The sequence below is a fragment of the Mytilus trossulus genome, chromosome 6, assembly GCF_036588685.1.
Source record: "Mytilus trossulus isolate FHL-02 chromosome 6, PNRI_Mtr1.1.1.hap1, whole genome shotgun sequence".
In the NCBI taxonomy this organism is placed as follows: Eukaryota; Metazoa; Mollusca; class Bivalvia; order Mytilida; family Mytilidae; genus Mytilus; species Mytilus trossulus.
Window position 1 is genome coordinate 3,519,833 of NC_086378.1, and position 16,108 is coordinate 3,535,940.

A 16,108-nucleotide genomic window follows, 5' to 3' on the forward strand; every position below is an offset into this window, starting at 1 on the left:
ATTCTATTTTCTTTGTAACTGTTTTACTTAATTGCACGGGTGTTGAATTCAATAAGTACTTGGTTATGCATGGATAAATGATTACTCACATTAATTAGCACAACTTAAAAGACTGTCAACAGGTTTAGAGTACTCAGTTTTGTGTAGTTTTCGGTTTTTCAAAGGTTTTACTTTTACACAAAAACCCTGTTTTCATATCCAAACTACAAGGAAGAAACTGAGCGCGAGATCGTATAAGTGTCAGATTGTGAGGATGCATGTCGATCAGTTTGATCACATATATGGATTTCTGTTGTTTCTAATTTAAAGTTCCAAAAGGGTGACTGGGAAAACGAAATATGGTCATTTGGTCTTCTCCCGACCGGCAGTAAAACGAAGTGGGACGTCCGTTTGGCTGTGCGGGATGTATCAAGTTCGCAGTCACGTGCAGTCAGAATGGGGACGTTAAATCCGATGCCTCGTGTAAAAGGAGTGCCACGTTCTTTACACGTTAAAAACCCTTGCAACAACTCTTTGAGTGGTCCGTAGGTGGCCTGTTGCAATGGCATATTCTGTCCCAATCCAATATACCATCATTTTCCAGTGGCAGTCTTAATTTTCCCGACCATCATCCCGAATGACCTCCATTTTGACAAAACCTACCTATTGTTTTTATTGTTAACTTGTTCTCGTCCTGAAGATGCATGAACTATTTGCCACTGGACGTTAGGCAACCAACAATCAATCAATCAATCTAATTTAGAATTTAAAGACGCACCAATTTTCCCTTCTGGTGCAAATCTCATAACATAACTGATGACTCGTCCAAGGAAAGCAGAATATCAAGAGAAGTTGGTTTTAGATTCACCTTGTCACACACCAAATATCTGCGAAACTTCAATAGTACTTTTCCCCCGACCACTTGCATGCATATTAATTGCTCTGAGGTTAAACATTGACATACAATGTATTTACACACAATATCAACTATAGCCATTTCCGGAAAAAAAACTCTTATCCGCAGGATTTGGGTAACTTTTATGAAAAGTCAAAATTTTACTGACAAAAATATAACTTTTTTACAGAAAATACACGAAAGAACTACTATATATATATTCAAATCACTCAAAAATAAATTAGCTTCTCCTACAAAATCTACATAATCACATCTAAACTATCAAATTGATTGTGAAGGAAAAAATAAAGGGTGAAACTGATTGACGGATTGGAAGTTTCCTTATTAAAAAAATGTACAAATGATGTTTTTATATTTGAGTTTTTGACAAAATTGTTTGGAATTTGCCCAACAAAATTTGCATGCAGTATCGCAGTAATATGTTTTGTCCTTTCAAATGTCAAATATTGTTTTTGAATCATATGTTTTCTCGTTTTCAAAGAAAAAAGCGTTAAATTTCTATCTAAAAAACAGCCAACTTTAAGTTTGAAAGTTTTACTTTGAGATGGTATTATATTTATGTCTTCATCATTCCGATGATCCTTGATGATATGTGCATAGAAAATATTTACGAAAATAGCGGGAAATTTAACCAAAAAATATATTTTGGAGTTTGAAGGTAACTACCCAAAACCGTACATTAAGGGGTACCACCATCAAAGGGATAAAATACAAAAATGTGACCATAGAAACTTTTTACGACCCGACGGAAATTAAAATATAGATATGATTCTATCATTTAAAACAATTTGCAGCCGTGTGTTATTCCGGACCATTAAACTCCTTAACTAAGCGTCTTTTTCTATGTCAATTGCAGTACTATAAATTATTTACCAGGACTGCTTCTTCTCATAGATTTTGAAAAAGCTTTTGATTCTGTATCATAGAATTTCATTGAAGACGTTTGAGACTGTTTCAATTTCGGCCCCTCTATAAAACAATGGGTAAGAACCTTTTACAAAAATATAAGTTTTGCAGTTTCTCAAAATTGTTTTTTATCTGAATTCTTTGAAATTCAAAGAGGGGATCCTTTATCACCTTATATATTTCTTTTATGTACAGAAATACTTGGAATATTAATTAGAAAAAATAAAAATATAAAGGGAATTAAAATATATGACACTGAATATTTGATCTCTCAATATGCTGATGACATGTCAATTATTCTTGACGGTTCACCAGAGTGCCTTGACGCATCTCTCCGCTTATTACATAAATATGCAAAAATGTCTGGTCTCCATATGAACCTAGACAAGACAAAGGTGGTGTGGATAGGAAAGAAAAAATATAGTCAAGACACCATGTGTGTAAAGTGGGGATTGGAATGGGGTTCCAGTAGGTTAACACTATTAGGAATAAACTTTTCTGTCAATTTGCAAGAAATGGAATCTTTAAACTATTATCTTAAAATAAAAGAAATTGAAAATATAATCAATATTTGGTCTAGACAAAAACTTACTCCAATGGAAAAGATAACAATTATCAAGACACTAATTATTTCAAAATTAAATCATCTGTTTTTAACATTACCAACACCATGCAATACTACTCTTAAGCAACTTATTCGTACAATATATTCATTTATTTGGGAAAACAAGCCTGACAAAATTAGAAGAGAATTATTATGTCTGGAACATAAATTTTTTGGGGGCTGAAAATGTTAGATATTGAAGAATATATAAAAGGGTTAAAATTAACGTGGGTACGACGGTTGCTAAAAAACAAAACAAAACTCAAACAGCTTATAGAAAGCACAGAAAATATTGATATTGAAAATTTAGTATTTCTAGGCCAACCAAACAAATGTAAAAAACCCTTTTGGAAAGAGGTTTTCAAAGTATGGACAGCAATGCTAAATAAACTTAAACCAAAAAATGAAGAAGAATTTTTAACAGATTCACTTTGGAATAATGGAAATATTAAAATAGGTAGCAGATCTGTGTTCTATAAAGACTGGGATGATAACGGTATTTTGTTGATTTATGATCTGGTAGATGATGAGGGTAAATTAATGTCGTTTGAGCAATGCAAAAATATTTATGTAATTAAATCTAACTTTCTAGTTTATAATGGAGTTATATCAGCAATAAAATCATATCAAAATTCTCTAAACATAATATCTCTATAGAAAATCTTTATAAAGTTCATCGACCAATTCTACCAAATAAAATTAGAACATTTTTTTTTGTCGAATAAAGGGTCAAAAGATATGTATTATGTTTTCTTAGAAAAAGTAATACAAGGCCTAGTTGTGAAGATAAATGGTCTCTAAGATTAAATAAAAAATTTGATTGGAAAAAAGTGCATAATATGTCTTTCTATAACACAAAAAGCTCTAAACTTCATTGGTTCCAGTACAGAATAGTGCACAGAATCATCGGCATAAATGAATTTTTATTTGAAATTAAGATAAAACAATCAGATAAATGTACTTTCTGTAATGAAGCTATTGAAGATATTGAGCACATATTTTGGACATGCCATAAAATTTCAGATTGATGGATTGAACTTGGTGATTGGATTTATAACCAAACACAAATATTGATTCAATTTAATATAGATATTATTTTATTTGGAAATTTGGGTAACAACGGAAATAATATGCTAAAAAACTTAATAATACTCCTGACAAATTTCTATATTTACAGAACAAAACTCTTTGAAAATTAGGTAAATTTTACAGGACTTAAAAACTACCTCAAAGAATCTCTGGCAATAGAAAAGAATTTATTTTCTAAAAGAAAACCTTTTCATATGGCCAATATCTGCTGGGACCCCTGCCTCCCAATTTTAGATGACTAGGTTGATCATCAAAAAATTGGTACATCATGTACCGGAATTATTTTTATGTACATTTCTTTCCTTATCCACATCACCACCTATGTGATACTGTTATATGTTGGTTTTTATATATGCTTTATGTTTTTGTCTATGTTTATAACTACATGTATGTTCCTCTAAGTTATTGCCTGTACGCCAATATTTGAATAGATAATTCCTGCAAGCTATATTATGAATGCTGTAAGTAAAATATATTTATTATTTTTATTTTCTATTATTTTTGCTTTTTCCAAAATTCCAAATTTCTGTGATTTTTATTTATTTATTCTTTATTTTTTTTATCTATTCAGATTTATTGATCATTCTATATTGATAATGTTTTAATTGGATATATTATAATTAACAATGATTTATATAAATGTATATATTACAGTTAAATAAACTAACAAATACAAACCAAATTGAGTATATGCTACTAACGGTTAACGAGGCCGGGATAAGGTACCGGTATTTGATGTATCCACTAACAAATGTCAAACTATCAATAAAGTATGATCAATTTAAAAAATAAAATAAAAAAAAATAGCAGATACGCCAGACGCGCGTTTCGTCTACAAAAGACTCATCACTGACGCTCGAATCCAAAAAAGTTAAAAAGGCCAAATAAAGTACGAAGTTGAAGAGCATTGAGGACCAAAATTCCTGAACGTTTTGCCAAATACAGCTAAGGTAATCTATGCCTGAGGTAGAAAAGCCTTAGTATTTCCAAAAATTCAAACGTTTGTAAACAGTAAATTTATAAATATAACCATATCAATGACAATTTATGTTAGCATAAAAAGTGCTGACTACTGGACTTGTGATACCCTCAGGGAAATAAATCTCCACTAGCAGTGGCATCGACCCAGTGGTTGTAAATAAACTAATCATAGAAATCAGGACAAAATTTAGTATATACGCCAGACGCGCGTTTCGTCTACAAAAGACTCATCACTGACGCTCGAATCCAAAAAAGTTAAAAAGGCCAAATAAAGTACGAAGTTGAAGAGCATTGAGGACCAAAATTCCTGAACGTTTTGCCAAATACAGCTAAGGTAATCTATGCCTGAGGTAGAAAAGCCTTAGTATTTCCAAAAATTCAAACGTTTGTAAACAGTAAATTTATAAATATAACCATATCAATGACAATTTATGTTAGCATAAAAAGTGCTGACTACTGGACTTGTGATACCCTCAGGGAAATAAATCTCCACTAGCAGTGGCATCGACCCAGTGGTTGTAAATAAACTCATCATAGAAATCAGGACGAAATTTAGTATATACGCCAGACGCGCGTTTCGTCTACAAAAGACTCACCAGTGACGCTCGAATCCAAAAAAGTTAAAAAGGCCAAATAAAGTACGAAGTTAAAGAGCATTGAGGACCAAAATTCTTAAAAGTTTTGCCAAATACAGCTAAGGTAATCTATACCTGAGGTAGAAAAGCCTAAGTATTTCCAAAAAATCAAAAACAGTAAATTTATAAATATAACCATATCAATGACAATTCATACTGACTACTGGGCTTGTGATACCCTCGGGGAAATAAATCTCCACCAGCAGTTGCATCGACCCAGTGGTTGTAAATAAACTCATCATAGATACCAGGACTAAATTTAGTATATACACAGTAGAGCACAATAAAGAAGAGAATATTGAAAAGTTTACATTGGGTAGCCAGTGCTTCTGTACTGGCATGAAAATACGGATTTTTTTGTGTTATTAAAATTTGCTGTTACAAAATGTTAGAAATTATTATAAATTAAGGAATCATGTATCTCCCTCATGCAAAGCTCTGATTACTTTCACGGATTTGGCTATACTTTTTGGACCTTTTGGATTATAGCTCTTCATCTTTTACATAAGCTTTGGATTTCAAATATCTTGGCCACGAGCATCACTGAAGAGACATGTATTGTCGAAATGCGCATTTGGAGCAGGAAAATTGGTACCGTTAATGTTATGATTACATACCAGTCAAGGACAAAAAAGGAGGCAAAAATAGCAACATCTAAAACAGAGTAGAGAACACAAGAGGGGCATTCCATCGTCTGAAAAAACACCTGCACAAACCATTGTTAAGGCCTGTACTACCGTATGAATGTGAAACATGGATCACAAATCTTGAGTAAAGAAACGAAATACCTAAAAAGATCTTAAAAGTACGATGTCAAAATAACAGTAGGTAAAATTACTCTCAAAAGATATTGATTGTCGAAAAATCGTAGGAATGTAACTCCCTCAAACAAAGCTTCGGTTCCTTTCCCGGCTTTGGCTATAGAATTTTTTGTCCTTTTGATTTATAGCTCTTCATCCCTTTAATAAGATTTTGATTTCTAAATATTTTGGCCTCGAGCATCACCGAAGAGACATTGATTGTCGAAATGTGCAGCTTATATAACATGTATACATAGGTACCATTTATGTTATTACTAACACTGGGTAGATGTTTCTGCTGGTGGACTCAAAGTCACATAGTCCCAAATGGTATCACCTTCCCCTTCCCATTAGCCAGTACTTTAGTACTGGCACGATAATACAAATGTTGTGTTATTAACGTTTGCTGTTAAAATTAAGTAATGTATCTCCCTAATGCACAGCTCTGATTCCTTGCCACACTTTGGCTATATACTACTGCAAATTTAAAAGTTATCATGCATATTCTTAAATTACTCCATACTAGATTGAGGTACAAGGTAATCTGAGAATAAAAACAAATTTCACATTGAACGAGTTACCATGGCAACAAACCATAACTAAATTTGTTTATTTTGTAAAATATCTTGATTTTCAATGAATTTTTAAATATTTTTCGGATTGAAAAAGTATGTGTTTACCCAAGACACAACTTTATAGTTGGTAATATTATTTCAATAGTTATAATGAAGATTCTCTTAAATTATTTTGTTATTTCCTGGCTGTGCACAATGTTTCCACTTAGAACATAATGATGGTAAACTGAATAATTTCTGTATTTTTCAGCGTTTTTGTGAAAATTGTTCATATAATGACGTAATTGTGACGTCATCAGAAATATCTTTTTATGTCTTAAGTTATATTTCTTGACCCTATGCATTTCAAAACATTTTGTGCCAATTTGACACAGTTTTGAAACATTCTAATTTCTTGGCCCAAAAAAACAGGCCTTAATAGATATAGGAAGATGTGGTGTGAGTGCCAATGAGACAACTCTCCATCCAAATAACAATTTAAAAAGTAAACCATTATAGGTTAAAGTACGGCCTTCAACACGGAGCCTTGGCTCACACCGAACAACAAGCTATAAAGGGCCCCAAAATTACTAGTGTAAAACCATTCAAACGGGAAAACCAACGGTCTAATCTATATAAACAAAACGAGAAACGAGAAACACGTATATATTACATAAACAAACGTTTTAATGGATCCAAACCTTCTCCCTTTTTCTGAAACAATAGCATAACATCACGACAGAGAAAAACATACGATAAAATAGCAATTGGCAGACTTAACTCAATCAAAAAACGTATGATTACACAATGAACGAATAAATTTGATCTGCGATATCTGAATACAAGTGCACCGTTAATTAAATATTAGAGACAAACATTCATGACCAAAAAGCTAACAAACAAATTCAAACACAGGACATCCTGAGAAATATTTAACCAATCAATGTTCACTTTAGAAAAAAAACGTTTTTTTATAATCTTGAAGTTTATACAAATGTTGTAAGAATAAGTGAAAAATTGAAGATATTACAAATAATCAAAGCTGGTGTACAGACAAGATCCATATAAATAAAAAATAACAAAAAATCATTATAAACAGTATCAACAGGTCGAATTAACAAGAAAATACGATTTGAGAGTACTCGCAGTTACTGACAGCTAGTTAAAAGCCAAAACCAATTAATAATAAAAAATCATGCATCAGAGACTAAAATCAACTAAATCACATCACAGGGATTTAGTATTTTAACGTCATTAATAGTCAAAGAAGACATGACTTGTGCAATAATGCATGAATTGGTAACTGTGGTCTATGGAATTATAATTAAGTGAATGAGATGTTATTTTGATAAGATTCGTGAGTCTATGGCCATAATTGGTCTAAAAAGGAATATTAAAAGTTAGTTTAAACATATTTTATTGTTCCAAAAAGAGACAAATGGATTAGACACAAGTTTTCCAACTTAGTAACGTCTTCTCCAATATATACATAAATATACACATGAATGAACATTACATAAATCTGACTTTAACCAATTATTATTTTAGCATGAAGATATAAAAAATAAATTACATATAAATTTTTAGAATCGAATCAATGGATATTTAACACTTAATATAACCAATCGAATGCGCCTATTTTCCGAAGAAATAAATGCAAACACACCGAACTGTAAATTAGATATGTTAGTGTACATGACAAGTGACTTTAGTCATGTGTGTGTGTAAATTTGTTTAAATGTAAATTACACACTCATAGTTTATAGATACGGATTAACAGAAAAACGGAATAAATCTACACGTAATTGTAAGTATCAATTTTGTTTTTTACTTAAATCCATTGAAACGTTTCAGAATACTAAAGTCAATCATAAAGATCATTCGATTATCGTTCCCAAAAGAGCATACATACATTGATCATGTTCTAGGAAGATCTGTTACAGAATAAGGTTGTCAAAGTTGAGAAAAACGCTTGGTACTTTTTATATACTTTTGTACAGATAGAAAAACACTATCATTTTCTTCAGAACTCAAAGACTCATCACCAGAGAGCAATAACTCAATTGTAATATTGATAGCAAAAACATTGATTTCATTCATCATTAATAGTCTTTCTGATGAAAAATTGTTACAATATAATAAATAATGTTTAGCATCTTCATTGATGAAGCCACATAAACAATTGGCATCTTGTACTAAGTTTGCATTAAACAAATCAGATTGAAGAGTGCTACAATGGTTTCGCAACCTTGCATGTAATACAGATAGTAAGCGGTCTCCAGAGCAAAAATGACTCGGAGGTTTTTTATTCTTATAGTATAACATGTGCAATTTGCTTTTAAATGATGAAAATGTAGGACTCTGTCTAATAATAATATCTAAAGTGTTCCACAATGTTATGGATGCTGGGAAATAAGAATGTTGATAAACCGACAAACGATTCACTGGAATAGTGATATTGTGTCTGTTTCGTAAATAGTAATTACTAATATCAGACACAAATTCTGGAACCAAGTCATGTAAATAATCTGGAGCCTGATTGTTAATAATTTTATAAAACATGGCTAACTTTTTAACCTCCCGCCTTACGATTAATTTTTCCCATCCCGTCTCCCTGTAAATAGCGTTTCGGCTAGCATAACTTGGTAATCCAGTAACTATGCGAGCAGCCTCGATTTGAATATTTTCTATCCGATCAGAATTTGTGTTCCCACAATTATCCCAAACTTCTGATGAATACTCAAGTATCGGACGAATAAAAATCATATAAATTTTTTCCAAATATTCCCTTTTTAGTCGATATTTTAGTTTGCGTAAAACATTAAGCTGCTTCGTAGTTTTCTCAATCAGTTTATCAACATGCTTATTCCATTTACAATCATTACTAAATATGACACCTAGGTGTTTATGCGCACTAACTGGTTTCAATGTAGCACCACCAAAATCAAAAGTAATATCACTGTAAATATTTTTCAAACTGAATATCATAATATCAGTTTTATTAGGATTAAACTTCACCAGCCATTTTTCTGACCACTTACTTAAATAATCAAGATCTCTACTGATTGAATTTTTCAAAGTGGATTCATCAGGTGCAGTATGACCTATTGAAGTATCATCTGCAAAAAGCCTTCCGAATCCAGACATACCATCAGCTATATCATTTATGTATATTAAAAACAACAAGGGTCCTAATACTGACCCCTGAGGCACACCAGCGTTAAGTTTTCCAATGTTTGATAATGAATCTTTTATGACAACTCTCTGAGATCGTCTAGACAAGTAACTTTTCAACCAACATAGCAAGTCTCCTTTTATACCATATTTTTCAAGTTTATGTAATAAAGCCTTAATCCAAACAGTATCAAATGCTTTGCTTATATCAGCAAATGTAATGCTTGTTAAAAGCTTTTCATTTAGTGCACTCAAAATTTTGTTATACAATTCTATCAACTGATGCGAAGTTGAGTATCCTGGAATAAATCCGGATTGATACTTGTATAATAATTTATTTCCATGTAAATGGTTAAAAATATTTTTAAAAACAATCTTTTCTAGGACTTTACTCACACATGACAATAAGGAGACTGGCCTGTAGTTAGACGGTAATGACTTGTCACCACTTTTGAATAAGGGAATAACATGTGCAATTTTCCATTGGTCCGGAAATATTTTATCATTTAAAGATTTGTTAAAAAGTAGACATAATGGTTTGGAAATTTCATTTCTAACGGCAAGTAACATTCTGTTGCTAACGATATCTGGCCCAACAGCTTTATTAACATCGAGCGTTGAAAGAATATCAAGTACATCTTGTTCACTAACTAAAATTTGTGAAATAAATTCAAGACATCGGTCGTCAAATTCCGGCAAATCTTTACTAGCGCCATCTAAATTAGAAATTGAACAAAAATATTTATTTAAAATGTCGGACTTTTCGCTTCCCTCATACGCAAGTTTAAAGTTGTGATCAGGGTCCGTCATGGGTGGTAAATCATGAGACGGTGTATCACTTTTAATTAACATGTTAACCGTTTTCCAGTATTGTTTACAGTTTGTAACTTTTAGTTCATCTAAATTTTCATTAATACTGGTAAAAAAATATTTTTTTGCTTGCTTTTTCAAATTATTTACTTTGTTTCTTTGTTGTTTAAATTTCTTTTCTGCGGATGTACTATTTGAGCGAATAAAAATATTACGAAGCCTGTCGCGTTTTCTCGTTTCACGCCGCAAATCCGAATCATACCAAACTTTATCGTCACATCTTATAGTTACTTCCCTTGTAGGTATGCACTCGGAGGCTATATTAAGAAATGAGTTCGTGAAATTAGTCGCAGCAACATGAACATCACTTGCATCAGAAATCAAATATTCCCAATTTGTTTCAACTACTTTTTGTTTCATAAGGTCATAATCACCTTTTTTATAATCCCATATCGATCTATTATAAGTTCGTCTTTTACTAAAACCACAATTAATTGTGACGTATGTTCCATCATGATCACTAATACCTCTATCAAAAGGTATTGTGTCTTTATCTAAAACCGGTATCGAATCAGTGACTAAAATAGGATCAAGTAAAGACGTGCTACCAGTTCGTGTGTCAAAATGAGTAGCTTTGTCAATTACGTTAACAAGGCCACTGATGAAAAAAATATCTCTTATATTTGACGGTAGATCTGACATAAAGTTTTTATTCAGGTCACCTAAGCAAATTATGTTATTATTTTCATCAAGGGCACTTTTCAACATTTGATCAAAATACTGCCAGAAATAAACTGAAGATTGCCGTTCCGACCTATAATTGATGTTTATCAATATTGATCGCAATTTAGTTTTTAACTCAAACCACATACTCTCAAGTTGGCAATTCTCCAAATCATGTCGACGAGTTATGCGAACATAACTTTTATAATACATAATAATGCCACCCCCATGAGAATTTCTATCTTTTCGAACTGGTATTTCAAAACCGGATATATATAAATCAGAATCTGTAATATTTGAGTCTAAATGGGTTTCTGTCAAGAATACGACATCGTAATCTTCAATAATATCGACAATATAATTCAGTTTATTTCTAAGGCTTCTTATATTACCATGGAAAATTGACAATGTTTTCTCAGATATTTCTGGTGTGCGCTCAGGACCCGGGTTCGGTTCGATGTCACCACATATTAGCAACAACCATAATAACAGTATGTACAATGAAATCATATTAGCAGAAGATCTGTTTAAATTAAAAATACATAGTTTGAGTCTTGAAATATTCGTAAATAAAACGGCAAGAAATTCATATACTGAGAAAGATACAAATGTTTTTCTCAAACAACCCAGACTTATCTTGTGATAAAACAGTCCTATTGTCATTCTATATGCTACGATGTCATTACCCATTGTCAAATACAAGAGAATACATGTAAATGACAATTAGAAAATAGGACTGCTTTGTAAAACATGATGCACGATATAAACACATATAAATCGAATGATCATTCATGAAATTCAGGCAAATAAAAAATAAGGGAAAACAAAAATTTATGTACAAAAGGCAAAATTGGAACATCATAGGAATGTTCGATGCAGTTGTAATGAAATCAGAGAGATCAATTTAGTTAAGATGAATTTAGTTTCGATGTCATTTGAGGGGGAGGAAACAATAATCAAATAAATCAGAAAACAAAATGTGAAGTTTTTAAAAACGGAAGCTCTTTTGTGAAGTGTAAATATAAGGTAAATAGATTAATCTATCTTTTCATTTAATCAATACAGGTAAGCTATAAAAACGTTTGAAGAACGATCATTATTAAAGTTACAGGAGCGTAACAAGTTCACGTGTATCTAAGTTATTTTAAATCACTCAAGTGTAATAGAGTTGAGTTATAATTTCATGTCACATGTTTTAAATTGCAAATAAATGAAATATAAATAAACAAACACAGACACGTGATGCTTAATTAACACGTGTAGCGAGAAAAGAAATATCCAGTACAGCAATACAGAAAAAAGGAGTATAATTATCTATACAAGACTAGTGTATACAATTAAATTGATAAAACAATTTAAGAATTGTGTTATTTATACAAATACAAGTCAACGGACATAAGACTATGATGTAAACGGAATGTCTAATCCTCTTTCTGGTCATCACCTTCAAGGACTTCCCCACCAAGCTTATATATGTCCTGCCTAGAAATTACCACTTTCGGACGAGAATTCTCAGATTGTTTAATCAATATGGACCCGTCATGTGTCCAAAACGAATTGATTTTGCCTTTCTCACGCAATGTGTTAAGTCTGTGCAGAAGATTGTATCTGTGTTTTGTAAGGTTTTCAGCAATGAAAGTTTTGTTTGTGTTTCCTTTCAATTTGCGTTTATTGCTGAAAACCAACTGCCTTTGACGATACGACAGGAACCGTACAATGATGGAAATTTTCCCGTCTTTAATCTCACCTATGGGATGGGATCTGCCAATATCTCTCGTGTCTAACTTCAATTTCAATTGCTTATAGCAAATACCAAGGATAAGGGAATCTGTGTCTATAGGCTTGATAATATCGCCTTTGTCGTCAGTTGGTGCAGGAACATTATGGAATCGTAAACTGGTTCTTCGCGAATACTGTTCCTGTTCCTCGACTCTGGCTTCGATCTTGTCTAATTTGCGGTTTAAATAATTTATTTGCTCTTTTTGATTGTTAAGTTCAACATCTTTCAAAATAAGTGCTTCTTTATTGTGTTTGATAGTAAGTAAATGAGGCTGAATACATTCGTCAACGATCAGTGCAATTTTAGGTTTGACCATTTCAATTACCTTTTCAGTGATGAGAGGAATGATGGAGTCCAAAAACTCTTGATTTTTTAGCGTAGCACAAACAACATCAGATAGCTTGAATACAGTTTCATTTTCAATGGATGATATTATCTGTTCAGAACTGTCATGTTCAGAAACGATAGAGCCACTGAGAGATGAATCAAGGTTGGCTGTTCTTGCTACCTTTTCAACTTGTTGCATAGATGGAGATAAGTTGTCGGGACTACTGGATGGTTGTAACCTTTTACCACTATGTTTTGGTGTATTTTTAAAATAACTATCTAAGTTTGATTGTTGTTGTTGTTGTTTGTCTTTCGTTACCTGGTCAGCCATTTTGTGTGTTGTGAACTCCGATTCAATCACTTTCGAAAATCTTTACAAAAGTCACTATTTGGTCACTAAAAATTCGAATAAACTATAACAGCTTCACACATAATGTCTATTCTGATAAAGAATCAGAAAACATCTCAACATAATACACTGGAAAATATATTTTATCTCTCTTTTAAGTCTCCCAAGATTTTCACACCTTCATACTCAAGGGCACATAACTAGGTCTAAAAGTTGACCTTAATGTTGTGTGTTGTATCGTGGGTATTCATTAAACTTTGATTTTAATTTTCTCTTTGAATTAAAAATTAGACACATTGTTATATTCAGCATATTGAAATTACTCAAAGTTAAATTTTGCACCCTTTTCTTGGGCACACTTGAAAACACGGCCCTAAATAAAATAAATTGAATACACGGTTAGAATTAGCATATCAAAGATTCTCAATGTTTCAAGATTATTTAGATCCTATTGAAATTAGGCACACATAGCAAGTCAAACAAAGTTTTAAAAATTGCTTGGTGTTAACACAGTTTTGGACCCTAATTTCCTGAGCTGATACGGCAATAACCCAAAATGCAATAGTTCCATCCTTTTATCGCAGGAAACATTATGGTACAATTTCATATAAATCCATACGTTTATTCTCGAGTTATTGACCAGAAACCAAAATATTTTTGTTTTTGCATCTCTATCAATGTATTTGAATTTAGAAAATCCAGTAATGATCTTCGGGTTTATCGATACGCATTAACAGCCTCTTGTGAACAAACGCGGACATACAAATACTGAGCAAAAATTAAATTGTTTCACATTCATTAAAAATAACATGTAATCTGCTAATTAGTATTTGATCAAGTTTGTATAATAATTAATGCCTTACCTTGTTTTTAAATATATATTTATTAGAAATCGTCAAGTGTATAATTAAATGATGCATGTTTCTTGATTTGAATTGAAACATTTGCAATTAGACCTATTATTATGTTTTATGTAAAATGTTGTACTCTTACAAATGTGTTTATTAAACAACAAAAAAAGCATCTATTAATTCATTATATGATTAAAGGTAGCACTATAGTCTAACAATGATTTTTTGATCATATTTTTTTTATCACATAATGTTGAAGTAAGTATTATTCTGCACAGTTTGTAAAAATCCAAAAGTCATTACCATATCACAACAGGGAGTAAATTGATAATGAATTTATGTAAATAAAAGCACATGGTAATTAATCTAAATATAGGGGCATTTGGGAGGGGCTAATATGTCAATCATCTGTTGATACCAGTGTCCAGCTGTTAATCCCTGACCATAAGATAAATATTGTGATCTTATCTCATTGTTTTGCAACACCAATTATTTATATAACATGGAAGTGAACAAAGAAAAAGAAAAAAAACTAAAGGGAAAAATCTACCGAAAAGGAAAAGAAGTACTATGGAAAAGAGTGGGGAAGTATTTTTGAAAGCCTCTGACTGCCTGTATACATTTCTTCTCTTTGATCTTCTTCATTCAAATACAGTTTTATGAATTTTAACTAATTTTCAGTTTGTATGTATTTTTTCAGTCCCATTAAATTAAATATATTTTCAAGAAAAGGGTGGTATTGATCAATTTATGAACATGTTTTTTGATGCACACTTTTAATGTTCTAGCTAATTTCAGACATAGTTTAGTTCTTTTTTAAAATTCAAATGAAAATTATTCTTCATATATAGAGAATAATGATTTTAAACATTGATTAAATGCAGCTGGTCAATCATGTTATTCTCTTATCTTAGACTGTCTGGTAAGAGGCGGAGCTTTGTCTAAATTTAATTACTTCATCACAGATGTTGGTCATATCTGAGACGTCAAACTCCCGCCAAATGCCAAATAGTGTTGGACAGTTCACATATAATGCAAAATTTACAGCATTAGAGCATCAAAGACACAAAGTGTGTGGTTCTATTGATATAGTAATGGTATCAGAACACTCCTGGGGTGTTCCCAGTGGAACGTTTGTATTTATATTGACTTTATAGCGGTTCTTAGGGGGAAATTCAGTTTTTAGGTCATTTCTCAGAACAACTTTTCATGAGAATTGTAAGGAAAAAATGAAAATAGAAACTTTATGGGTACCCCCTTTGGCTTGACTTTGATATATATGATTAAAGGGTGTATTTTCTACAATAGCGTGTCCCAGTTTTTGGATTGTTTGTTTCTAAATGAATTTATAGGTCTCCAAAGATGAAAGGGGCAATGAGGTTTGGCACCCAGCAGTTAAATCAATATATCTTCTTACCGGAGGCATATATAAAAAATCTGAGAAACGGTTTTGGAGATTGTATATGGTTAATTACAGGGATGACAACAAATTTTTACTACCATTTGACATGAATGTGCCATTTTCATCCAAGTTGGAAGACCCGTTTTTTTGGCAATTAATGAGCTATATTTTGAGATAAATCAAACCAAAAATAAATTTATATATAAATTAAGAAAAAGTTATATTTCA

The 16,108-nt window shown here is 31.8% G+C and overlaps 1 protein-coding gene across 3 annotated transcripts in view; it reads right to left on the reverse strand.

The window, feature by feature from the left end:
- Positions 1-16,108, reverse strand: part of LOC134720609 (uncharacterized) — a 391,376-nt gene that overhangs the window by 10,328 nt on the left and 364,940 nt on the right. The window lies entirely within an intron of this gene.